The 26,294-nt window shown below is 45.5% G+C and overlaps 1 protein-coding gene and 2 long non-coding RNA genes across 3 annotated transcripts in view; 1 reads left to right on the top strand and 2 right to left on the bottom strand.

Moving 5' to 3' along the window:
- CUNH1orf21 (chromosome unknown C1orf21 homolog) overlaps positions 1-7,568 on the bottom strand; it is a 116,029-nt gene extending 108,461 nt beyond the window's left edge. The window contains exon 1 of the mRNA XM_042033856.1: positions 7,423-7,568. The gene's annotated coding sequence lies outside the window, so the exon portion shown is untranslated. The remainder of the gene's footprint in view (positions 1-7,422) is intronic.
- A 68-nt stretch (positions 7,569-7,636) lies between these two features.
- LOC121667352 lies at positions 7,637-13,290 on the top strand. Its single transcript, XR_006017034.1, has 2 exons — positions 7,637-7,842; positions 12,779-13,290. It is a non-coding gene; the product is annotated as an uncharacterized LOC121667352 (long non-coding RNA).
- LOC121667351 overlaps positions 12,891-26,294 on the bottom strand; it is a 38,138-nt gene continuing 24,734 nt past the window's right edge. Inside the window, exon 5 of the long non-coding RNA XR_006017033.1 lies at positions 12,891-12,974. This is a non-coding gene — a long non-coding RNA (uncharacterized LOC121667351). The remainder of the gene's footprint in view (positions 12,975-26,294) is intronic.

Here is a 26,294-nt window from a genome sequence, read left to right as displayed (position 1 = left end):
CTCTCTGTGCTGGGATCACAGTCACTCCTCGCTGTGACATCTTTGCTCAGGGCTGTGCCTGTACACAACCTGCTCCAGAACATGCTCACTGACTCTTGCCATTCCCAAAGCTTCTCTGGCATATTTCTGTGGACTGAAGCAGGAAGATTTGGGGCAGCCAGGGGGTGATTTATCTCTGTATGAATGCCTGCAGGTGTAATTTGCGCAGCTCTCCCAAACAAAACATTTTCACTGCCCTAGCAAAGGCAAACTTGCCCAAATCCAATTTGATTGGTGGTTAATTCGCATCTCTGCTGCAACACTGGAGACAAAAGAAAGAAGCATTCCCCTCCTCCCATGAGCATCAGGACTTTTTAATCTCAAAGATATACCTTATCCAACATGACCAAAGCAGAACGAATACAGCTCCCTCTTACTATTTTCTTAAACAGAGATCATCTCAGGAACTTGTTCATCACGAGGTTTTGATTTTCATTTCAGTAGCACTGGCTGATAGACTCCCACACCTGAAAACTAGGGAGTAATTTAAAAACATAAATCATAAGAAAAAACAATTATATCCTTTAGACCTTTGAGTGGTAAAATAGAGACGGGATTAGAAAACCCTGTCTGGCTTTCCTTTCACCCACTAATCAAACAATTCCCTGAAGTACTCGCAGGAATTTCTCCTCTCCACGTTTCTGTGGCAGGCAAAGGGGAGAGCCAGATCTGCTCCCCTGGATTCAGTCAGGCTTATTCAGCAGCTTCAGCTCTGCTATTTCAGATTCCTGCAAAAATAAAGGCTCGGAAGGGAAAGCTGAGCCTCTGGGCATCCACCACACCACAGCTACTGCACGCACGTAAGAGGCACGGCTGTGCTGGGAGGAGAGGAGCAGCAGCCTGTCCTTCAGCATTACATGGCTGGCCATGCTCAGCAGCCGAACCACAGCCTGAAACACCCCAGCTCAGAGAACGCCCTGGAGCTGGGCACATCCATCGGCAACAAAAGACCAGCCCCTGCACACTCTGTCGGTGCATTTACTGCACATCAGCTCCCTTCAAGATGCAGCTGGGGTGAGCAGGCATGCAGACAAAATTAAGCAGCAGGATCCAAAGTGGGTATTGCCAGAACAGAGAAACATCTTAGTCATCCCTCAAAGCTGAAGCAGAAATGGGCTTACAGCCCATTACCAGTCCTTAGAAAGACAGCATTTGTTTTGGTTTACGAGCCACTTCTTCCCTCAGACTGTTTTCCACTGGAGATGTGCAAAGATCTGATACTCAGGGCTTTACTGAATAGCAATTTAAAAGGAATTCTCCAAACACAAAGGTGAACTTCAACAAGCCTGCTTCCCCAGGAACAGCACACCAACATCATGAACCCACACAGGGCCTGGAAAATGCTGCTGCCACTGTAAGAAAGGGAATACGAGCACTGTGTTCCTTCCTCTGTGTCTTCCTGCAAAAACAATCTCCCTGCCCAATATCCAAAATTGCACAGGCTCCACAAATCTAATTAGCCACGACTCCAAAACGCAGAGCTCTGTCTGCCTAACACGAATAAACATTAAATTTGTTTTGCTTTTATTAATAAAATCTTGGGACAAGATGAGATAAAAATCCTAAGGAGGAAAGTCTAAGAGGTAAGGCCCTCCCCCTCTCCAAGCAAAGAGCTGTCTTTGTGTGGATAAACTGGGCAACCTGGACAAACTTTTCCTTGTTTATTATAAAAGCACAAGTTCACCAAGGTCCTTTTATGTCCTGATGTATGAAATGATTCCAGCTACTTATTTCACAGAGCCAAAAGAGTGAGGCTACGGTATTTATAGATACATTCAGGGCTGGAATTTTGGTTAGCAGCAATATTTTTATGGCCTCAACACCTAGCACACTTTTGGGAAAATGCCCACCTGTATATATAGATCCTGGAAAATTTTCCCTATTAAATATATATTTCAAGTGAACTTGCTCTTTATCTTTTCCCAAACTTGACGGAAAAAGTCTATGCTTTTCTGTTAGAGATACAGAGACAGAAGGAGAACAAACTGAGGTCACTTTCATAGCAAGAGGAAAGCCTCGGATCCCATCCTGATGCTTTCGGACATGTTCACTAGTTTGGTTTTTTTTATTCTCCAAAACTGGGCCTCAGGTTTCCTAAGCACATGCCACACATTAAGACATGAATCTCAGCAAACAACTCAAAACACCAGGAGACAGACAGTGCTCCACAAAAAAAGAGAAAGAATAGCTTTCTCTTATTCAGATAACAAATTAGGAGCTTACAATGGTTTGAAAATGTGTTTCTCCAAATTTCTAACCCAGAGCGCTGCCTAAAATCTGCTCAGGACTGGATCAATACTCCAGTTAAATCACTTGGCACTGCCATCTTTTCACTCCAGAATTACCTTCCTTTGAAACAAGCAACAGCAGACACGCAGGCAAGGGATGCTGTCGGATTAACACTGTTCCAGAGATCTTATCCATACACATATACTGTTGTTCTGTACAGCATCGTTATGTAAGCCTCTCTATTTTTAAAACAAAAAGAAAATCTTTGTCTGGTCAGTCTATTATTCCACCCGTAAGCAATCAGGCTGAAATCCCACCCAGTTTAATCATAAATTTACAAGCTTAAGGGTGAAATAACAGTAGAAATGACAAGACGAAGAGTTTCTATTTGCTTTAAAAACATGAAAATTCCACCCATTTTTATCAACAGGATTTAGGAGGCTGCCACAGTAAGGGCACTGACCAGGTTCCCCGTGGAATGAGCACATTCCCAAGGCTGCCAGAGCTCCAGGAGCATTTGGACAACGCTCTCAGGGATGCACAGGCTGGGATTGTTGCAGTGTCCTTTGCAGGGCCAGGAGATCCTGACGGGTCCCTTCCAGCTCAGGATACTCTTCGATTGTATGATTCTAACAATAAATTGCCAACCTTTGAAGAGCTTCTTTTAATAAACCAAACACAACTTTACCACCAGCATCCAGAAGTCTGTGACCCAGAGGGCTCCTGCAACCCAGACTCCTGAACCACCGGCACAAAAGCAAATACTGTAGGTCAATTCACAGCCAAAGGATCCTGCTCCCCTGCCACAAAAAGAAAAGTGGAATTTCAACCACAACTTCATTACCACCCATCTATTCCTGAAATGGTCAAGGATGGCATGGTAGAAGCCAACCTATAGAACAGTTCAGGGACTGAGTCACCGCTTTTTCTGCATCATGCTGCACTTATTGGAATCTGTATTACTTAACTTCAAGCTCTTTAATACAACTTTTAAATTCCGTTCTCCGCATCCTTCCACATCTCCTAAAATGTTACACCAGATGCCTTGAAAGATTTACTTTGGTAAATCTTCCAGCAGCATTGCTGAAGTTATTCCTTGGCTTGCAGCAACTCTTTTGTCATCTGAGTGGTTCTGAATCAAGACTTACCCCAGTCTAGGTCCAGGATGTACAGCTGCAGAAATCACTTCTTCTATTTGAACATTTTTTTGCATGCAGTCACCTAAATATGACAGCCATAATGGTACCTATGCATGAAAGGTGACTGTAAACAGGGCTGGGATTATACCTCACTGCAAATATAAAGCAGTTATCTTGACATACCTTCTAAGCATCCCCACATATCGTTAATTTCTGTGTGAAAATCTAGAAAGAAATATATTCTTCCAGAATTCAGATAAAATCACAAGCACTTCAAATGGCAAACTGTAAAATGAAAAAAAAAGAATCCTTTTCAGACTGGACAATTATACCAGAAGTTCACCAGGACAGGAGGTTGTGAACGCTAACAACATGAAGTTTTTCAAAACTAATTAAGACATTTTTTAGAGAAGACAATCCATCAGAAGCTATAAAACACATAAGCCTCCCTGGAACTGCCAGCCCAAAGGTCTCCTAGAGCAGTGACTGCTATAAGGGTTTATAAGGAGGAGAACGTCGCTGTTCCAGTTTTCCCATGCACCTGGAAGTGGTCCCATCAGAAGAGCTACCGAGCTAGACAGACCTCTAGTCTGACACAGAATAACTGCTCTTACTTCATTCACAAGATTGAAGATGACAAGAAACCAACCTGTTAATAAATCAGAGCTGAAGTAAACTTGCAACAGTAAAAGAAATAGTCTTAACATTACTGATTCCACACTGTCTCTTCTGAACATCCTACAACAACACAGCCTTAATAAGATTACCTATTCCCCAAAGTACCTCTTTAGATTCCAGTGTACCCAAAATGTGCTTATGTACACATTTATCACAGATGTTACACAGCACAGAGAGCAGCCAGTAGCACAGTGATAGACATTTGCAAGTGCCTGTGAAATCCCTTTGCAATTACATGTCTGCTTATATAGAATTAAACACAGCCATCGAGAAAATAAATAACAATAATAATAAGCTCTTTCCAGAGTATTTTTGAACACGTATTCAAAATGTAGTCCTGTTCCATTCCCTGCGAGAGGATGGAAAAGCAGCATCCTTGAGGGTCCCTTACCTTTCCCTAAATGAGAAGAAGATTGGAAGGGCTCAGGCTCCACACCAATGCGAAGGCCTCTGGAAAACTGACTGCAGGAGTTGGTTATTCCTCCTTTCCCCCAAACCCTGGATGCCATCACATCCTGTATTTTCAGATGCACTACTATAGCAGCAGAGCCCAGGTGAGCCCACCACAGTGCAGCTGCAGACGGGGGTCCCAGCAAGGCACTGCACACACACAGAGAAGTCCATGCTGACCAACACCTCCCTCTCCTCCCCACGCTCTGGATACTTCCTCCGCATCCCAGCTTGCCCCTTCCCCTCTCAGCTGCTGTCTCTCCTGGCAGGGTCTCACCTCCGGCACAGTGGTGCCTGCGACAATCTTTGAGGTGCGGCCCGCTCGTCATCACCTCCTCGCTGAGCAGATTCAGGGAGACAAGCCTCGAAAACATCTCCTGCAGCAACGCTGCCTCCAAGACAACAGGAAATGGCCAACTAATAATGGACCAGTTGAGGAGCTGCCAGCTTCAGCAAATGTGGCTGGAATTGTACTTTTTGTTTAATTTAGGAAGCTTCCGGTTGAGCATTGGTCATCTCACTTGACCCAACCCCTGGACTGCAGTAGCCCAGAGCCCGCACCGCACCCCAGGTGTACACCAGCTGTACACAAAGAAGTTCGACGAGGCCTTGGACTGTCAACTAAATGAAGCTGAAAGTAAGTTTGCCCATGCATGCAGGCAGCACCTAAGGCACTGCAGAAGCTCTTGGAGCACAGACAATCGATAGTAAGTACATCATAATCCCAAAGAGATTACTAAAAATTTATTTAGTACATTACTGTGTCCACTCATTCTGTTTCCATCCAATATTTGCAACACACCAACTGCAGCAGATCTGCCCAATGTAAACAGCCACCCTAATCCACGCTGTTCTATCGATCATATTTACCCAAAGCTGAATGATCATTTTAATCTTTGTTAATCTGATTGCGTAACAAACCACAGCATTCTGAAATAACCAAGCTGGTCTCTCCGGCACACATTAGTTGAAATAAGTCATTTCAGCACCCTGCTTCTTCTGAAGAACGGAACATACTAGATCATGGAGAAAGAAGAAAATAAACAAAGCACCTGGCCACTGCTTTCACAGCCAACCACCACGCACATCGCAGTGTGCGGATGCCACGGAGCACCTTCGCACCTGGAGCAGGCTGCAAGCACAAAGCAAAGCAAAATGTTTTCAACCACTGAGCTCCATTGCGCAACTGAAGCACATTCTGCTGGATCTTATTCACATCTCTGGCGCAGGCTAGCGAGCAAACTATACAGCATGGATTTTCAAAACAAGTAATTGCACGTATATAAACAAAGGCCATAATTTACATGGCAGATCCTATGAAAGCTTATCTAGCACATGACATCACACCCGTAAATTACAACTTAAAGCACCTGTGCCAAACTGCTCCCACCCTCCCACCCCAAAATGAAGATGATTAATATCAAACCCTGCTCATCCATGCCCTCGCCTCTTGGGAATAAACACGCATGAAGTACCTCCCAAGACAGAGTAGTATTTAAAGATTCTTCAGACAATGAGAAGATTTATAATTATTATTGCATTGCATCATCATGAAGCCTTAAACAAATCAAGCTGCTTCATCATATGATGCCTAAGATAATACAAGGTTAAACAACATCAAGCAGTATCGGTTCACTTCACTTGTACAGAAGGGCAAATACCCCCAGACCCTGTGCACGGGGATCTTCAGCCATTCAGCTATCATCAAACACGCAAGTTAGACAAGCAAAACCAAAACACACGGATTTCTCTGAACAGGCTCAGAACCAGAATTTTTCCACTGAAATCAAACGAACCAGGGGATAGGGAAAGTGAAGGGCAGGCGAAGGGGGAACTGAGTAAGTTGAGGGACATGTTTCAGCATCTCTCAGCTTTAGTTCACTGGTCCATGATCAGCTTGTGAGAAATCAAGAGGCAGTATCGGGAGCTAACATGACACTGCCTATTGATCACAGCCAGCTTTCCACAGCACACAACAGAATTCCTCCTCTGGACTGATGATACCGGAGGAGGCTGCCTTATGGCACAACTTGCAGACAAGACAGGCATCAGCCGACTCTCTAATCAACACACGCCTGAATACCTTTGTAAGGCAAAACCAGCCAAGTATCTCTGCTCCAGGCACAAATATCTGCTCCTCCGAGTCCGCAGCTACCCACAAATAATGCTAATCATCGCAGTGCCCCCACGCTCCGCCCGCGCCGGGGCACTGCCCCCGCAGCAGGCCCTGCACCGGGGTAAAGAGCAGCTCCGCCGGGTCTGTCCGCGCCAGCTGGGTCTCTGTGCCGTCTCCATCACGGTCTGCCCGCACCGAATTCCCATTTCTGCGCGTTATTACCAATCTGACATCACCCCAGAGTATGCACAGTCTGACATCTACAGTTAACTCGGTGATAGTGTAAGTGCCGCCCGGCGCACGGGCGGTCGGTGTTGCAATACGCTGCTGCCGAACATCAAAAAAGAATATAGATAAATAGATACAGATATCGACATACAGCTATACATATAAAAACCTGCGGAGAGCCGCTCGCAGGGTTCGTTCCCGCCCCGGCCGCGGAGCCACAGCCGAGCCCCCCGGGCGCGATGGCCCCGGCGCTGCCGGGCCGGGGGGGTTCCGAGCCGCCCACCCGCAGCCATTTCCCCGCCGCCGCCGCGGGTCCGGCGCTCCCGGCGAGCCCGCTCCGCACAAAGCCCGCCGGGCCATGAATAAAACATCGGCCGGAGGCGGCGGCGGGGGGCGGGAGGCGGGGGGGGGGGGGGGGGTCGGGATACGAGAAATAAGGGAATGGAGAGGGGAGCGAGGAAGCGGCGGCGGGAGCGGCCCCGCGGAGGATGGAGAAGCTTGCCCCGGTCCCCGGCCTACGCTGCCCCGGCCCCGGGCGCTCACCTCGGCAGCCCTGCTCGGAGCGGCTCCCCCGGGCCGGAGCAGGCGGCGGGCACAGGCAACGACGGCTCCCGGGCGGTGTGCGGCGGCGGGGAGCGGAGCTGAGCAAAGGAGAGCGGAGCCGAGCGGCCTCTCGGGGAGCGGGCGGGGCGGGGCGGGGCGGGGCGGGGCGGGCGCGGGGCCGTCACCGCGGGGGAGGAGCCGGGGTGCGGGGGTACGGGCACCTCTCATCCCGCATACGGAGCCCGGCGCCGCAGGCCAGAGGCCATGAGCGGGAAAGCAGCAGGCTCCCGGTGAGGTCACAGATGCACAAATACAGACTCATGGAATCGATGGGGTTAAGGGGGACTTCTGGAGATGATCCAGTCCAACCCCTCACCAAGGCAGGGTCACCCGGAGCAGGTGACACAGGGACGCTTGCAGGTGAGTTTGGGATATTTCAGCGTTGGAGACTCCACACCCTCCCTGGGCAGCTGTTCCAGAGCTCTGCCTCCCCCCACGGAAAGAAGTTCTTCCCCATGGAAGTGGAGGAGCAGCTCTAATCTCTGCTCTCTGTGACCAGGGACAGGACCCAGGGAATGGCTGGAGCTGTGTCAGGGAGGGTCAGGCTGGAGGTCAGGGAAAGGTTCTTCCCCCAGAGGCTGCTGGGCACTGCCCAGGCTCCCCAGGGAATGGGCACAGCCCCGAGGCTGCCGGAGCTCCAGGAGCGTTTGCACACCGCTCCCAGGGATGCACAGGGTGGGATTGTTGGGGTGTCTGTGCGGGACCAGGAGCTGGACTTGATGACCATGTGGGTCCTTCCAACTCTGGCTATTCCATGGTTCCATGTTGTTAAACTTCTCGTGTTTCAGTTTTTGTCCATTGCTCCTTGTCCTGTCACTGGGCACCACCAAAAAGAGTCTGGTGCCAACCTCTTGGCACCTGCCTTTGAGATATTTCTGTGGATCTCAAACACAGGCCCTTCTGACTTTGGTGTCCTTGTCCTACTCAGCAGGGGGACAGCAGAGTGGTTCTCCTCCTTAGCATGGAAGTTGTTTTCCCACAAATGAAATGCCTATCAGCTCTATGGCACCATGCACCCAAATTTTCGCTGGAAACCCATGTTTTTCTGTTTACAGAGGCAGAGTTTTTAATGAAAACAGCTGAAAAACTGGAGATAGAGGTGAGGCCTCTTTGAAGATTGGGTTATAAGAGCTGTCTCAGACTGTTACTGCCAGGAAATGCTACCATGTGAACTAGAAAGACTCCAGCAAGCTTACATCCTTTTCATCACTTAGAGTTTTAGTATCATCCAATAATCCAGGCAGATAAGTTTTCATCTGAGGACATTTTTCCTTCACCATGATGAAAATGTTGAAATAGCTAACAGTTTGTTTGCCAAATCCTTGGCAAGATCCCATTTGAAGTCATTTCTACCTTCAACTTTCTAGCAATTAATTATTTTTCGCTGCACTGGAAATCACTATCATAAAGGTGCACATAAACAACATCAAGAGACATTCCAAAAGAGGGAATATTTTCAACTCTAGGTTTATAACTATGAAGTTTGGCCAACTTTGTTTTTTCTGCAGAGAGCCTGCTACTGTTTCCAGAGAAATGTGGTGCTTTTACAGTGAAACATATATGATTGCTATGCCTCTATAAACTGTGCTTCCAATAAAAATGACCATAAAAGAACAGCACGAAGCAAACATATTTTGTTTAGCCTCCCCAAACAAACCTCCCTAATGTTTTCCTTGTGATGTGTGCAGCTAGTTAACATTCATAATAATTATTTACATGAAAATCTATTTCCTTATGCACAAATTTGTTGATGGAGTCTTTGTCTGCCACTCTCATGTAGTCAATGATATGTCTAAAAGCAGAAAATAGCTATTTCCCTGATTTCTGGTGTTTGTTTTTCTCATTTCTGTGATGAGACAGTGCATACTGGAGAGTTATTTTTAGAAGCTGAAAAATTATAAACAGTGTAAACAATTTCTGATATCTAGGACATATTTGGTACTAAGGGTAGCGCCCATCAGCTGTGCCTGGTGCTCTGTCCCTGCCTAGTGATGCTTAAAGCAGGTATTAGTTCATTACCCAAGAATAAATTATGGGTTTAATATCAAAACCAAGTACTGGGGGTTGTTCCTGCAAGAAGAGGACAAATTTCATCCTGACTTTTTTGTACATGAGAACAGAAATTGGCTTTCCTGCTTCAGTTCTCCTCCTGCTGCGGGAATGAATTGACTTGGATCTGGGAGAGTCATGGACTAAAAGTAGCCAGAGACAAATATTTGCAAAGACAATATTATCATTATTTTTATAATAATAAGCCCCTCAAAACTCTTGGAAAGAGGAAAGATGATATAATTGAGTATGGAAAGTCAGTGGCTTGTACCTGGTTGTTTTCTTTTGAAAGCAGCTCCACCTCTGTGCCAAAAGAAAAGAACAAGCCTCTTAAGATAGCAGGTAAACCACTGGTGTAGAAACACCAATTTGGCCTATTTATGGGGAAAAAAAATTGGCTTTCATCACAGTACTGCAGTGTAATCAGTGTGTGCATGCCTTGCATGTTGCCTGAGTTATATCAATACAGCAGTGCTAATGAGGATCTGTCTGTCTTCCCCTAAAAATGGGAATGCAGTTCGCTTGTCAACGCCAAAAGTATTTGTATTGTACCTGTGTCCTACTTGTTATGGGTAAAAAATAGACCATTACTTGAATCAGGTAGCTGCTCTCAGCACAACTGTGTTTCAGGCTGAAGACTGTTTCAAATGCCTAAGTTACCCTGTTTTATTTTCTGAAAGGCACTGATGATTTCCTGATATTTTAATGAAGCTCTTCACTTCAGAAATGGGAGAAATGAGAACAGTCATGTGTTGCAGTGGGGATCCTGCAACATGCATATACCAAACCAGGAATCCCGTGGAAAGGAAATATATATGGACAGACAGATTCTTGCTAGATGTTTCAGAGATGTTTATTTCTCCATCCACATGGCCGGAGCTCTGCTGAGGAACTGTTCCAGTCACCGGACCAAGGCTCCTTTGCCCACGCAGGGGAACACAAACCAACCCATGGGAACGAGGCTGAGCAGGGACAGGGAAGCCCCGTGTCTGTGCCCTCAGGGCCCCTCTCCCAGGGCTACACGGCGGGGGAGGGACCCTAACACCTCACCCGTTTTATTTTAATAAAAGGAGAATGAAAACAACTGGATAAACATAACAAGAACAGTTTCAAGACAAAACAAGCCACCCTCCTGAGTCTTTAAATGTCCAATCAGATTCTGTGGAACATCTTAGGGCTGACAGAAGGGAGACAGAACTCTCTGAGCATGCTTTGTGGGGAAACTGAGGCAGGAGAGGGTTTAACTTCTTCCCTCCCTCTTTTCCTCCCCTACTCGGCATTGGAAAGGGATTTTTGGGGAAACAATTGGCAAAAGCATGGTTTTGTGAGGGAAACCATGGGTGAAAAAACGGATTGGGAATACACTGAGGGTAATAGGACATAGGGTAAAAGGGAAAGGTGGGATTACGAAAGGGAGACTGTAGGGGGGGTTTACAAGGGAGATATTGTCTAACATGACTACGATTTTTAGCATATATACTGCCTTTTACAGGAACACCATCAGGCCCAGTGACATGCGATGCTTGTAACCCTTTTCTACCTCGTATAATTTTGAATTCCACTACCTCTCCATCTCCCAAGCTTGGGATGCATTTTTCAGGGTTATTCTTTTTAATAGCAGTTCTATGCACGAATATGTCTTGCTGGTTGTCACACCTTGTTATAAAACCATAATTTTGCTTAACATTATACCATTTTACTATCCATAAGATCTTAGTTACTATGATCTTTTCCTTTTTCCGAGTGGCTGCTGTTTTCTGTCTCGCTGTGTCTTTGCTCTCTCCTTTGGTCGCTCCCGTGTTGGAATTGTCGGGGCTGCTGGTGCCTGCGCGCTCTTCCCGGGGTTGCGTTCGGGGCTGCGCGGGCCGGGCCGGGCCGCGCCGCTCAGTTCTCCGTGCGTCGCCTCCTCTGGTCGCAGCTTTGCTGCCGATGCCGGGCGCTGTACCCACGTCTCGGCCGGGTCCCCGAGCGACGACTCCCCCGCACCCGGCTCCAGCGCACGTCTCGGCTGGGCGCGGCTCCGCTCCACCGCCGCCGCCCGCGCACCGCCCCTCTCGGTCGGGCGTTCACGGGGCTCGCTCCACCACGCGCTGCGCGCGGCCGGGCGGGCACTGCCGGGTCCCGCCGCTCCCGCCGCTCCTCGCTCCGCCACCGACACTGCGGCTCGCTTGGCTCCGCCCGCACGCGGGAACTGCCTCGCTGCTGCTCGCAGAGCGCTCGGTGCACGTGGCCTGGGCCACACCTGAGGCAGGCTTCCCTTCGCCGGGACACAGCTGACATTGCTCAACAGTCTCGGTAACTAAATAATATTCACGAAAATATTCTTCCATCGGCATATATTTTGACTCCAGTATTAACTGTGTCCAAACGGTTTTCCAAAAGCCCTTGGTAATAATTAAATCCCAAGAAACATAGAAAAAGTTCTTAAACAACCATGCCAGGAAGTGTTTCAGCTCTTTTTGAGCTTGAATCAAGCTAAAATTTACAAATCGTTGTTCAAGAATCATTTTAAGTTTAAGATAAATGTCCATATGCGTCTCTGAGAGCCAAGAGTCTTCCCACCGTTCCTCCATAGTTTAGATACGGAATAGCAAAGCAAAACCAAGAAGAGGAATCCAAAGTTTCCAGGGTTTACTCACACAAATCAGTCGCTTAGGGATCGGGGATCGTTCTGCCCGCATTCTGCACCATTATGTTGCAGTGGGGATCCTGCAACATGCATATACCAAACCAGGAATCCCGTGGAAAGGAAATATATATGGACAGACAGATTCTTGCTAGATGTTTCAGAGATGTTTATTTCTCCAGCCGCATGGCCGGAGCTCTGCTGAGGAACGGTTACAGTCACGGGACCAAGGGTCCTTCTGCCCGCGCAGGGAACACAAACCAACCCATGGGAACGAGGCTGAGCAGGGACAGGGAAACCCCGTGTCTGTGCCCTCAGGGCCCCTCTCCCAGGGCTACACGGCGGGGGAGGAGACCCCAACAGTCATGGCTTGCCTTATAGAAAAATAGGTGAAATTGCTGCACATTTTTCTCAATTAACAGGAGTTCAGAAGGAAAACTAAAATGCTGCACAAGCTGCTGCCAGTTTAAGGATTTTGATTAATTGCTATCACCTTGATCCTGGCTAAAGTAAACACCACAATGACAAATTCATTTTCCCTTTAAGGATTGTTATCCCAAAACACTGAATGATTTCCTAACTGTGCTGATATTCAAAGATTTTTGTAAACATAATCCCCAGGGCTGGAAAATATGGTCGCTGTGCGTGGACTCTGACTGCCAGGGTGATGAAGCCATTCTTCCATCCCCAAGGACTGCTGGAGAATTGAAGTCAGGCTCGCATGGACCACATTGCTGATGCTGCTGGAGAAAGAAGAGAGGGCACAGAAAGGCACGAGCCCTGCAGATGCAGTTTCCTCCCATGGATTTTCCATGTCCTATAAAATTTGAAGATGTCAGGTACCAACATTTTTTACAGGATGCCAAAATTGTTGAGGTGGGTTTGATGCTGCAAACCAACAAGCTGCTCTTTGAGCTGTTCTGCTGCTTGACAAGCGACACAGGAACAGACATGTGAACTTCCCAGTTCCTTTTTAATGGTGTTTTAACATCAAAGACTAGCTTTACATGTTTAAACGACTACAAATTAGTGAATGTTTGTTTTGCACATCTGGCCCTGCTCATTGCATTCACCATCATTATTAAAATGGAAATGGATGTTAATCTGCAATAAAGAAAAACATGGATTGCAAATTCTGGGCATATAAGAGAGAATGCATTTTAACCAATAAATAATTATCTCGGAATAAATAATGCCCTCAGAAGTATGAACTGCTCCCATTCACCTCACCCTGCACTACACCTGTTCAGAGGGCAAAAAGGAGAATGAAATATTTAGAAAGAGTCAAAGATTATTCTGTGTCACTTAATGCTGCATAATTCTCCTGAGTTCTCTGTTTCACAACTTCATCATCATAGAACAGGGCCTACATTAAAACCCCAGGACACATAGCAAGCCCAGCTGTAGGAGAAACCTACAGATACACCTGGGAATTTTCAGGCAATCTTTACTGATCCCAGTTCTTTGTGCAGTGTTTGTTTATTTACTCTGCAGATTCAATTATTATTCAATTATTCTCTTTATACCTGAGCTTGCAGTTAGGGAAGATAAGACAAAATAGTTAGATAAGCCCTCCAATAAGCCACCCCCATTTGGGAAGCTGTATAAACAAGAAGAAAAGACCCGTGGCAGAGCATCCAATCCTAATTCCAGATTAACAGTTTAGCAAAACTGTCTGTAAATTTCCGGCAAGGTCTGAGAGAGGAAAGAATAAGCAGGAACTTCAATTGTCAGCTGTTCAACATTTGGATGCAGAACAGGTACTGTCAAAGTTAGTACAGTGGGGTTTTAGCCTGAAGTATGCTTCGTGCTGGGACTGGAATCATAGGCCGTATGCCTGTGCTATGATAAATCAGCGAAGATCACGGAATCACAGAATCATACAATACCCTGAGTTGGAAGGGGCCCACAAGGATCATCAAATCCAACTCCCAAGATTGACTTTTATTTGTGTGCCTGAAGGCCCAGTTCACCAGAACCCCTCCCCCCTTTATTCTGCTTCTTCTCTAAACAGGCAATATATGGTCTGAAAACCCAGGGAAGGAGTGGCAAATGATGACTGGGTACTGTGGTCCTGTTCAGGCCATCAGCAGCAGGTTCCTCTGGCTTTCAAGGTGCAGAATTGGATCCAAAGCACAGGCTGAGTTACGCTCGTTACTTAGTTAGCACCAAAAAAGCCAAGAACATTTTCTTCTAGGCTGCACATTTGTTTCTCAGTACCAGGTAGGGTTGCACGACTTTCTCTTTAAGCCTCTTATGCTTTAACAGAGTTCATTCTGACACTAAATTATACAGAGAACACTTGTGTGAGCAGTTCTACCTCCTCCTGGGGAAAGGTGGGCATCTCCTTTTGGGAGGGATGCTGCTCACTGGTGATTTCTTCTCTGGCACAGGTGTTTGCGAAGCACAGAACCACTCCCACTCCTCACCTCCCTCAGAATACACACAGTTTTAAGTTAAAGCCTAGTTTTAAGTTCGAGTTTTAAGCGACAAAAGAGAACCTGTCCCACCCAGAAACCCTCTGTGCAGCACTACTTTTGGCTCTGCACTACCAACCCCTACAGGCTGCTGGTGATCACAGAGCACATCCATGGGGATGTGCTCCTGTGGCAAATGCCTCAAGGGAACCTGCTAAGGCCTTGGCTCCAATGGGAAGGGTTACTGGGCAGCCATCCTTCACACAGGGATTTGGGGAAGGGTTGGGTTGGTGTGATAGGAGATAAGAGTGGCCATGTAATGGTTCCTTGGCAGGGGGCCAGAATATAATAACAGCAGTTTACTTGTGATAAGATCTCACTTGTATCTCCTACATTCGGAGATAAACACTGTTAAATTTTATGCAAATCAGTCTTTCAGGAGCCCATAAAAACACTGCTTGCAAGAACATAAAGCAAAAACTGGTGACTATAACAGTAATGAAGAATTTGGGGATTTTTTTCATGTATTTTATGCACAAAAAAACCCCCACAAACAAACAAACAAACAAACAACAAACAACATTCTAAGTTCATAGTTGAAGGATGGCTTCGAGCAGTAGAACTGGCATGGATGAAGTCATCATTTGTGCTCTACCCAGGGCATTTATCAACATCACAGCAAGGGACTGTGCAAACTTAAACCTGTACACAGCTTTTATCAGATTAAATCTCAGGTCTCAACAACTCAGGCAGGCGAACAGGGATTCAATAAGTAGCCTAAAGCCCAGAGTGGGCTGAGAAGAAAAGCTAGAAGCCATGGCTAGGCATCCATGATCTAACTGCTGGCACAACTTCCTGCTTTTCATGCACTGGAAGTGGGCATTAAAAAGAAATATATAATTGGGTTTTCCTGCATCCCTTTTCATACCAGAAAGGAGAACACACTGACTTGGGAATACTGCTGTCTGTATGGAATTGAAGGTCTCTTTCCTTCTGCACCAATGTGTGTTATTCCCTTTAATTTCCAAGCCAAGGAAATAAAAAGTATTCTTGTCATTATGCTGCTATTATGGCAGAGAATTTAATTGCATTCAAATCAAGGCAAAGTTATAATTCCCTTAGAAACTGTAACTTGGTCCAAAACACTGAGCTCTTCTGGAGCAATTGTTGCTGTGCACCTTTACAGAAAATATTAAGCTGACAGGAAGTGTGTGTTATCATTCATAAGGGAACTATTACATGGAATTTCACAACTTGTAAGGATATGTGATTAATCACAAATGCATTTTCATTGTAGCTTTTACATATAGCTGATGATGCAGAGCCGTGGGTTAGGATTTGCCTGCCTTCTCCTGACATCTCAGAGTCAGATAGATGTCTGTGCTACAGCAAGTACTCCATGGATACCTTTAGAGTCAGAGAAGGGAAATAAGGACCTCCAAAGGTTGGTTTGTGTTGAAATGAAGTGAATGACCTTCCAGAGGCTTGTGTTTTGCTGGGATAGCTGGAACGAGCACAGGCACCTACATCCTGTTGTCTAAGCCATGTAAGGTGAATCCACCCTTGGGGGCAATTGATGGTGTTGAGGAGGACAATAATTTCCTCATCATTTTTGGGAGCTTCCTCTCAATAAACATGTCAAGAATATTGCCTTTCTTGCTCTCCTATGTTTTTAGTGTCTATCTGTCCTTCGTCCTTGTCATTTTCAACTTGCACATCTGTGGAAATGCTCCCACTTCAGCAGTAACTACTGAAAAAAGGGGTTTCAGTTCGTTATCAGAACAAACCCCCTTGCTCCCTAGGCTGCTCAAAAGGTTCTTTCTGGAAGGAAGAAGCAAAATGTTAGTAGAAAGAAGGATGTTCCTTACAAAAAGGCAGGGAAGGTATTGCCAGCAGTTTCGTCTTAATCATCTCTGTAGGTTAGACATAGAGAGAGATGGCAATAGGAGGCATTAAAAGGCAAGTCTTCCACAAAGTCATAGTAGACACTCAAGGTGATTACAAGTTGTAAATCACTTAGGAGTTCACTCCAGGTAAGTTAAGTTGGTTTGGGGACAAGTCAGAATTAGTGTTTCCATTGAAACGTGTTAAAATACCACACATTGTTTGGGTGTTATTCATGCATGTTTAAGCAGAATGAAAAAATGCGCTTTCCATCATAATGTCTGGACAATGGAGACTATTATGGACCTAGAAATTCAGATTCAATGTCCTGTTCAAAAATTTATACATCCCAGTGAGAGGCTGTGGAGAGGCTGATGGATAAAAATGGTATGAAAACATTCTGGCCACTCTCAAACAAGTGAAGGGCAGTAGCAAAATGCAGTTCTGTGTTATTCGTTATTGCAAAATTCAACTATATTTCTTTTTTTAAAGTCCAAAGACCTCTGTGAAGTGGGGCCTTCTCACTAGCTTCTTCTGTTGCTGAACAACAAGGAGAGGTGAGGGGAAACGAGAACAGGTCCGCAGGATGATGTGGAGAAGGTTGAACGTCTTGCCCAACTCTCCCCGAGTCTGCTTTGGTACAACCTGTCTCTGAAGAACCACACAGAAAATCTACTGGTGTTCCTTATCCCTGTGCAGGGTCCCAAATGGATTGAATAGGGTGGCTGTCTCCTGTCACCTCCATCAGAAAAGAAACCTCTGCAAGGAGAAGAGATGCGAGTCTGCCTGTGGGTCAAATAGTGCTTTTCATGGCAAAAAGACAATGGATATCCAGAAGAATGTCTGTCACCAGTGACCATGGGGGCTGGAAGAGAATCTGACCTTAGGAAAAAAAGAGAGAGACATTTCCTCCACGGTCTGAGCCTGCGATAGTCCACGTTAATTGTAGTTTTACAAAACCAGCTGAGGGTCACTAACAGCTTCCCTAAATTGATGAGCCACAGCAGAGGCAGGAGTTGGGCACATGACTGTGTATTAATACCCACCCAGGTGATCCAGCTAAACATACAGATAATGCAGCTTTTTTTGGGTGGGGTAAGAGTTGAAAGTCATACTGACAGTGCTACAGGAGAAGAAAGGAAAGCTGTAACCTTTCTGCATCAGCTCCAATGGCATCTGCAGGCTGCTGCTGGTGGGATGGGGTGCTCCAGGCTTCAAAAAATATGGAGACATACCCCCTAAGGTTACTCTTGCCCTGGAAGTCTGACGAAACTGTTAGCCAAACTAGATATTAACCTACCTCCAAGGACCAGTGGCAGTGTCATTTTTTATGGTATGCTACGCCTGAGACCATGCAAACATCTGTTACTGGTTTGTTGTTTCTTTTGCGTCTCTGTCTGTGTTTGTGCTTTTTGGATAGGGAAAGAACTGCCAGTCTCTGGAGCTCGCTGTGACTCAGAGGCCCAGGTGCGATGCTAAAAAAAAGTTGGATTGAACCAGATTGGAAGAAAACACTTTAAAGATCCTTAAACAAGCCTCTGTTAATGTTCAGAGGTGGAACACTTCATCTGGCTTCTAAAAACCCTTGATTTTCATCATCTATGCAATGGTAAAGGAAGATTTCCCACCTTTGCACAACTATGGTAAGGAAACGCAAAGTGTTATTTCCTCCCTAGGTGGCCTTGGGGCTGTGCTCGCCCCTGTGACCTGCTGTTGGCACTGCAAAGGTGTGGGGCAAACCTGAACCTACAGCTCGTGCTATTTGTGACTTCTGCTCGCGACCAAAAAGGGGAAGGCAGTTCTCAGTACCCAATGTCCATCCAGCAAAGCCTTTCACAAATGGAAGAACACTCTCCCATCAGCTTTGTTTAAAACCTCTCTCATGGGGGTTCCTTGTGCATCTCTGCAACTCCTTTCCTCAGATGTGTTTGAACGGTGTGAAAAGCCTGATTAAATCTGAAATGTAAGGACTGGCTGAAAACGGGGGGTCTGAAGGCATCTGTCAGCAGTGGCTGCAGCATTTGGTGTCTCAGTGGATGTCAGTCTGTCCTCAAACACCTTCCCTAGGCTGGTCTACTCCATGTCAGGCTTTGAGGTGTCTGGGTGAGCAGGACCTCACATTTCCTTAGTTCACTTCATGGGCAGAAGGTGGAGGAAAAAGCCTGACCTATTTGTACTCTTTAGCAGATGCCCACGCTTGTGACTTTAGCTGGTGGTGAAGCAGTTAAATGAAGGAAAAAACAGAGTAACTAAGAGATTGAGCACATCCTAGTTATCAAAAAGCAGAGGGTGACTGTTTTTCTGCTTTCCTTTCAATGAGGACCAAATCAGGCTCCTAAATGTCCTAACACACATCCCTGTAGCTGGGGAACGAGACTACTCGACTCATCTCTGCAACCACCTGCGCTCCTATACTTCCTTTTGGAAAACAGTTGCCCCCATTAATCTTATTCCATATCTAAGTGTTATCTATATTTTCTATACTTGACCAGACAGGAGTCTGCACACTACACATAATCTTGTTATGTATTTGTGTGTACAACCAAAGAAGCACTGGAGGAAGTTCAGCCTCGCCCAACTCCATGGTGTTGGACAGGGAGAAAATCAGCCCAATAACTTCTGAGACTGCATGGAAACACACCAAAGGTAGTGTTTCTATGGTTTAAAATAGCATTAGGGCTCCTTTGATTGTGACTAACCATTTCCAAAATAAAAGGAACCTGCTCTTCCTTCGGCCTGGTGGGGGCCAGCACTGATGTCCCACCTGGGCATGTTCTGGGTTCATGGGGACACAACGTCACTTCACCCACTCGTGTTCCAGTGAAACAGGAGTAAACTCTTCTTGGTTCCTCACCCCAATGGTGCAAAGCTGTATTTGGCTGTATTTGAAGAGCACTTTGATGATACAAATCCCAAGCATTATGATTTGTTTCAACATGCATGTCCTGCTAGTAGAGTGCTGTGTAAAACCCAGCGCTCCTCTCAGCCAAAAGGGTACGAGGAATAATGCAAATGATTCAGAAATGTGAGTGGTGCAGAGCCCATAAAACACAGCAGATGTAAAGGAAGCAAACAAAAGAAAGTCTGCAACCTACAAAGCTGTTTTACAAAAGACTCTCATAACAATAGTTACAGAATATAATTTGTATTGTAGGAGAAGCCCTCAGTATCCTCTCTGGCAAAAAAAAATCGTATGATTGTATGTAAATCACAAAATCTTTTCCAAGATTCTCTAAAAATATGTAAGTCTTGTAGGCTATGAGATGAGCTGGAGACTGGCACTCAATTTGCCCTGCAGCAGGCCAGGGAAGTCAATCTGCTGCTGAAAGAGAAAAAATTTTCCTAGATTTATAGACTGTAAATATTTTATTTACTCTCCAAAGAAGGAGTCCATACTATAGCAGAGAATGTATACAGAGAGTGTGCAGGGCTGTGCCCTCTTTGGTTTGGTGAAAATAAATTAAAGCATCCCTGGAAGCCAAAGGAGTTCAGGTGTCCTTTGGTCCCATTCACCACAGGGAGGGAAGGGGAGGTTCCTCAGGCACATCCATCCTGCAATACCCATCACTGCAGGGAGAGCTGTTCAGACCTCACTCTGAGCTCAGAAAATACAGATGAAACATGAATACAGGACATTCTGGTATCATTTCCAATGCACAAGCTTGTGTCCAGCATAGGCTGGGAGCTCTTTCTGCTTTTAGCTTTCTTCCAGTTGGGTCTAAGTTAGCTGGGACAGAGCGCATCCTCTCCATTGCTCTGTACCCTCCAGGCCATGCCTAAGGGTAATGAGCAGGGGTTGGTGTGTGCATTCTCCAAGTCTTATTAGAGGTAGCACTAATATTTACCTGTTTGCATTTCAAATGAAAGGGAGTCTATTTAACACCATCAGTGATTTGGTCAATATTGGCACAGTCCAAGTACCAGATGGAGAGCTGGATGATGTTTTCATTAACTTCAGCACTCTACAGCTCTGTAGATTTCCTCAGGAGATTGTTTTCTGCCACCATAGTGTGACCAGGGCTGTGGAGGAAGGGCACTTACAGGGCTGTCTACTAAAATCTCAGGTTGGTTCCTGAATGAGGTGCTAAAAGCGCTTCCAAGCTTTATTCTCCATCACTGTTGCTTCCGTCTCAGAAACCAGCTGTCTGTGCTTGGTCCATTTAGCATCTTCTCGTCCTCTTCCTTCTCTATGAGCTCAGGTTGAGCCTCACAAATTCTCAGCTCCATGTGGAGACCTCAATTTTTGCCCTTTTCCTGCCACACTGCCTCTGTCTGTGGTACAGTTGATACTTGTCCTTCAGCATCTGTCCTATAATTTTGATGTGACTGTAATTCTCCATTCCTAGGGTGCAGTTAGCTGGGAAGAGGGATACAATGCATTTCTTTATTCATGGATACCCTTGTGAAAGCACACTATGGATTACACTGATTACGCAGTTTTCAGTGGCAGTCATCACAGTATTCTGTAGACAGAAGTGGATTTGTTCTCAAAATCGGTCCAAGGAAGGAAAGTGTCCTGATTCCCATGTTAGAGATGGAAAAGCTGAGGCAGAAAAGCAAGATGACTTTCTTGAGGAGTCTGTGAAGGAAGAGTGGGAGTGGAAATCCCATCTGCCAAAGAAGGAATTAATCCAGACTACAGGAAACACGGGAGATGACTCAGCAGCAGATGATAAGAAGGTTGAAAGGCAAGTGAAAGCTGGCCTGAAATCTGGATCAATGTGAGAGAGAGGAACTGGATTTTTGAAATGATACAGAAGAAAGCCCCTGTACATGTGCAGCTGAAAGGGAAATCAGTGCCTGGGCTGGGCCTGGGTTTATCTGTCAGAAAACACAGAGACCATGAACTGCAAGGTCATCTCCACCTGGCTGGAGCCCTGCTGGGCAGCAGGCTTGGAGCAGAGCTGCCTGCACACAGGGTGGCTGAATTCCAGCCTCTGAGCAAAACACCTCCCTGGATCAATAGTTCTGTTCACAGCAGAGGTTGCTAGACAGACTCACAAGAAAGAAGTTGTTATTTTACTACTGAAAATACTCTGTTTCTAGCTAGTAACCATTGCCATTTTCTGTTGTATGTTACTGGGCTTAAGATCATGTTACTTCACATATTTTAATATTTTTTATCTTTAAAAGTAATGGCAAAATAGTCCTCTGTCATGCTCCTGAGCATTTTTATCATTCAGGTATTTTGCATAGTGGCAGAGATTTAGGTGAAATCTAAAATTACAGAAACAAATTATTCATATGAATTTCATAAAGTTAATTTACACTGGACCAAGTCTATAAGTCATCTGTGGTAGTTTTTCACTTGTCAAATATTTCCCAGGCAAACAGTTCCCAAGAAGGTGATTTCAACTCTTAACTCCAAACTTTGCATTGAACCACCAAAACACACTTTGACCTCTGCATCATCTGATGTTCCTATTCAGTTCTTTAGATAATATCCACACTGATGTCATGAAAGACATCATAATGAACAACATAGTGAAAAAAGTATGTCTAAAATAAGGAAAAAAACGTGTCTTAGGGAAAGGATGAAAATTCCCTGTCAGCAGTGAGTTAGTTTAGCAACTGTTATCTCACTGGCATCAGGATTTCACAGTGCTCTTAATGAAGAAATATTGTGCTGTGTGAGTAAAACTCCAGGCTTGGATCACCCAGCACCAGAGGAACCTACCTGTGCCTTCCTTTCAGCTGCTGACAGAGCAAACACATTGGTGCAGAGCAGTGCCCAAAGGAGCAGTGACTCAACAGGAATGAGTAAAGCCCGGTGAAATGTGAGCAGGCATGTTTTCCCTGCAGACAGTTCTGACAGCTCCTGTTTCCACGTGGGCTACAGAATGTGAGCAGAGATGCTTTCACAGCAGCTCTTCTGAGTCGCAGAGGGCAGAACGTGAGGCAAATGTACATCCTCGAGACAGGGCACCTCAGGCAGCTGAGTCTGGAAAGCAGCTATGGCTCATTTGCAGGGCGAGGTTTGCAGGGAAGGTTGGTAGATTGGCTTGAAGAGTTCCCTTGCCAGCCTTGCAATAGATGTACTTCTGGTTGTGTCCGTGTTGTGGCTGCCTGTGTTTCTGGAGCTCCTGTTTGTGCACACCTTGGTGCTGCAATGTGCTGTTGCTTCTTTATCTTCAGCTAAAAGGGAAAATGAGGAAGTCTTGCCTCCCATGTCCCCAGGATGCTGCATCTCCTCTGGGCCAGACCAGAAGTGTCCTGAGCACTACCCGTTATTGTCCCCTGGCATCTCTGGTGACCACTGCCCAGGGATTAAAACGTGCTGTTTGAGGAAACAGTATTCCTGTTTGCTGTGAAGCAACTGTCCTTCCTGGAATCCACAGCTTCCTGACAGAGGCATTTGCTGATTTCACTAGCAAAAATAACCCTTCCCTTCTAATAGTTGGTTTTCACTTACCTCATCCCTGCCGTGAAATTTCCTCTGGATGCCACTGGGAGGTTAAAGAAACTTCTAGAAATAAAGACCCGATAAAATATAAATAAAATGTACCTCTAAAGGATGTAGTATTTTAGAGGAAAGGCATCCTTCAAAGCAGTCCAGTGGATAGTGAACACGATGCCTTCGAAGCTGGCAAGCGCCCAAACCAGCTTCAGTGTTTAGATAACTGAACATCCTTCTTTGAAATCTGATGGTGGGAGAAATTGATGCGAAGATAAAAATTTCATTTGCAAAGAAGAGAAGAACTGGCAGAGACATGCACATTTTGAGACCTGAAGAGAGAATCTCTTCATAAAATTACACATTGAACTGGCTTTATTGCTGCAGTGTTCAATGGCTTGAATGATATTGTTAATGTCCTGGTGTGTTTGCAGTCTCTCACTGGTCAGGCACTGACCAGGCTCCCCAGGGAATGGGCACGGCCCCAAGGCTGCCAGAATTCCAGGAGCATTTGGACAATGCTCCCAGGGATGCACAGGGTGGGATTGTTGGGGTGTCTGTGCAGGGCCAGGGGTTGGAGTCTCTGATCCCTATGGGTCCCTTCCAGCTGGGGATATTCAATGATTCTATTACTAAACCACCTGTTGGGTTGATGTGAAGTCTGTCACCAAAATTCAGTATTTTAATACAATTAAGTTCCTTTAGTTCTTAGGGCCACAATGCCACTTTTATCCTGAGTCATTGCTAGAAGCACCCTGCCCTAGGTTTACAGGCAGTTAAAATACATTTTTGACCAGATCATGACAAAATCCTGTCCTTTCCTGCAGTGAGCTGAGGTGTAATTCCCACCTCTTTGCAGTGACCAAAGCTGAACAGCCACCCTGGGATGAGTGCTGGGCATGTGATGGACAGTCAGAGGGACAGTGCAGGCAGTGATCTCATTGCCTAATTTAAACAGCCACACTAGAAAGCTTTGCCTTGGCTCTGCTTGCAGTCAGTGGAGCCCAATTCACGTTTGGCCCAGCCCAGCCAAGCTGTGCTGTCTGGGGAAGGGGTTTTTTTAGCATCTCCTAAGGCCCTGGAGCTGGATGCATGGAAGCATAAGCATGGATGACCCCCCAGAAGGACACAGTCACTTTGCATCAGGAGAAAAGCTGAAGGCAGCAGCCTCCCTGTGAGGATAGGGCAGGAGCTCTGCTCTCCAGACAGGCACAATCCCACAGGAGTGAGCCATGGAAGGAAGGAGAAGTCAGTGAAAACTGAGGAAGATGTTTCAGCTGCTGCATGGCCAGGAATGAAGTAAGGGAGATGAGAATTAGCTTAATAACTGGGAAACCATTAGTTTTCAAAATAAAAAACCCTGTGGATTCAGTCCTCAGCCCTCACTGGTTGTCCTACTGCATTTCCATACAGAACCAGGAGTTTCTCTGGTGACAGTCTGGGGAAACCTCTACAGAATCACACACGTGGAGAGGTGGGCTCCCAAGGGACCCACCAGCTATTGCTTTTTCATCCAATGCTGCAGCAATTCCTTACCAGGAAGATAAGAAAATGCCCAGTTGGGTGTGCAAAATTCCCATTTGTTAGTAATTTCATGTTCTGAAGCTCAGCTTATGCATAGAAAGATCATCTGAGGTTTGAAGGGAAAATACAACTGGTAGTCTGCAATGGCAATGGCACCTCCCTGAAACTCTAGGTGGGATTTTTGCTTTCTGAGAGCAAAACCACACCAGAGTTATGACCTTGTGGGAAGTTGAGTGAAAGCAGACCCAGCCATCAACTCTGATCTGAGAAGGAAGTGTGGTGAAGGTCAGAGCAGGAGAACAGTAGACAAATTCAAAATACACATAGTCTAACTATAAAGGTAAAGGAGTAAACTCCTTTGGGGCAAATGAGAGGATATTTCTTCTCTAGAAGGAAATCTCTTGAAGGGAATCTTTTCTTCACAGAAAACAGCTGGTATATTAGGGGGAATATATTTAAAGTAGCTTAATGTTACTTAAGGGTATGCCAGCTTAATCATATTCATTAACATCTCTTCTTAAAAGGCAAAGTCACATAGATAGAAAACCAGGGAAGTGACTGGATTTTATGCTCAGCCCTGAAAAAAAAGCAAAGAACAATAAAACAACTGTGGAAAGAGAAGGAACAGTTTGCCACGTTGGACATAGGCAGTAGAGCCTTGTACCATGGACACAGGATGTTCATCTTTGGTCCAGTTTATGTGTATTTTATTGTTCCAGTTCCAAACTTCCTATCTAATAGCATGGGAAGGAATATGTATTCTAGACAGCTACCTCATTAAAGTACAGATTTGTTTCGTGGAAAGCTGGATGCTTTCAATGACATGTAGGAATGCTGAAGCTAAAAAGCATTAAAATAGCTACAGCTTGTGGTGCATGTTAACACAGAGGGAGTCTGCTTGAGAACACCATGTGAAGAGCTGCACTTCTTCCACTGGGATGGAAATTATTGCCTGGTTTTTCTTGTTAAATGAAAAATGTGCTATGTTAAAGATTTGCTTTAGCATCATATTTTATTTTCCCCATTTTAAAAGTGAAGAATAAAATCTTTCATTTTCAATGACAATTTCAGATATTTTCATATTTTTGAAGTCTGAATCCTGCTTGTTGCTCCACATCATTTTTGGAAGGTGCCATTGGGATTTGGAGTGGGGAAGGGATTGTTCAAAGCTCTTCCACAACGTCATGAGTAACTAAAACAAAGTCTTTTGAAAATCTCATTGAAATAACATGTATTCCTGATTTAAATCTCAAATTTGAAATATCTGTTCATTTAAAAATTTCCCAGTGTCTCCCACTGCAGAAAAGTAGAAACAGCAGCTCTTTAACCTCATGGAGCACCATTTCAGAATTGTCTCATTTTGTTAGAGGAAGAACCTTTCCAATTATAGGTGCCAAAGATAGTAATTTTCTGATTTATACTGTATAGCTAGATATGTATCACCCAGAGAGTGATATGAGAACAGGCAAGAGGCTGAAGTATCCTTGTTGTAAAGCAAAAATATAACTAACTTGCATTACTTTCTGTTCTCTAAGGATATCAAAGACAACAATATTGTGGCGAAGAGCAGCTCATGGAATGTCTGTGATGATCAGGACCTTGCCCAGAGCCTCTCGAAGATGTGTTTAGTGTTGTTAATTCTTATGATCACATTGAGTTACTCATCTCCTATCAGTTCAGATGGCTTTCCTTTGGGGCACACCCATCTCTGCTGACACAGGACATGTGCTCTGCTGGAAGTGGGCAGCAGATTAGATGGGGCATCAGGAAGGTGTTCCTGCAGTGCCATGTGAGACAGCGAGTACCACTCTGGTGATCACAGTCAGGAAAAATCAAAGCCTTGGGAGCACAGGGAGACACAAAGGGAAGGCATCGCTCCGATCCAGAGCTCCCTTTCATCCTGCAGTCCAGAGCTAGG

Source organism: Corvus kubaryi, unplaced genomic scaffold (genome assembly GCF_017639235.1).
Source record: "Corvus kubaryi isolate FWS band 111438036 unplaced genomic scaffold, C.kubaryi_AGA036_p1.0 37361, whole genome shotgun sequence".
Taxonomy (NCBI): domain Eukaryota; kingdom Metazoa; phylum Chordata; class Aves; order Passeriformes; family Corvidae; genus Corvus; species Corvus kubaryi.
Note: the sequence above shows the minus strand (reverse complement) of the source record. Positions and strands in the feature narration are given on the sequence as shown.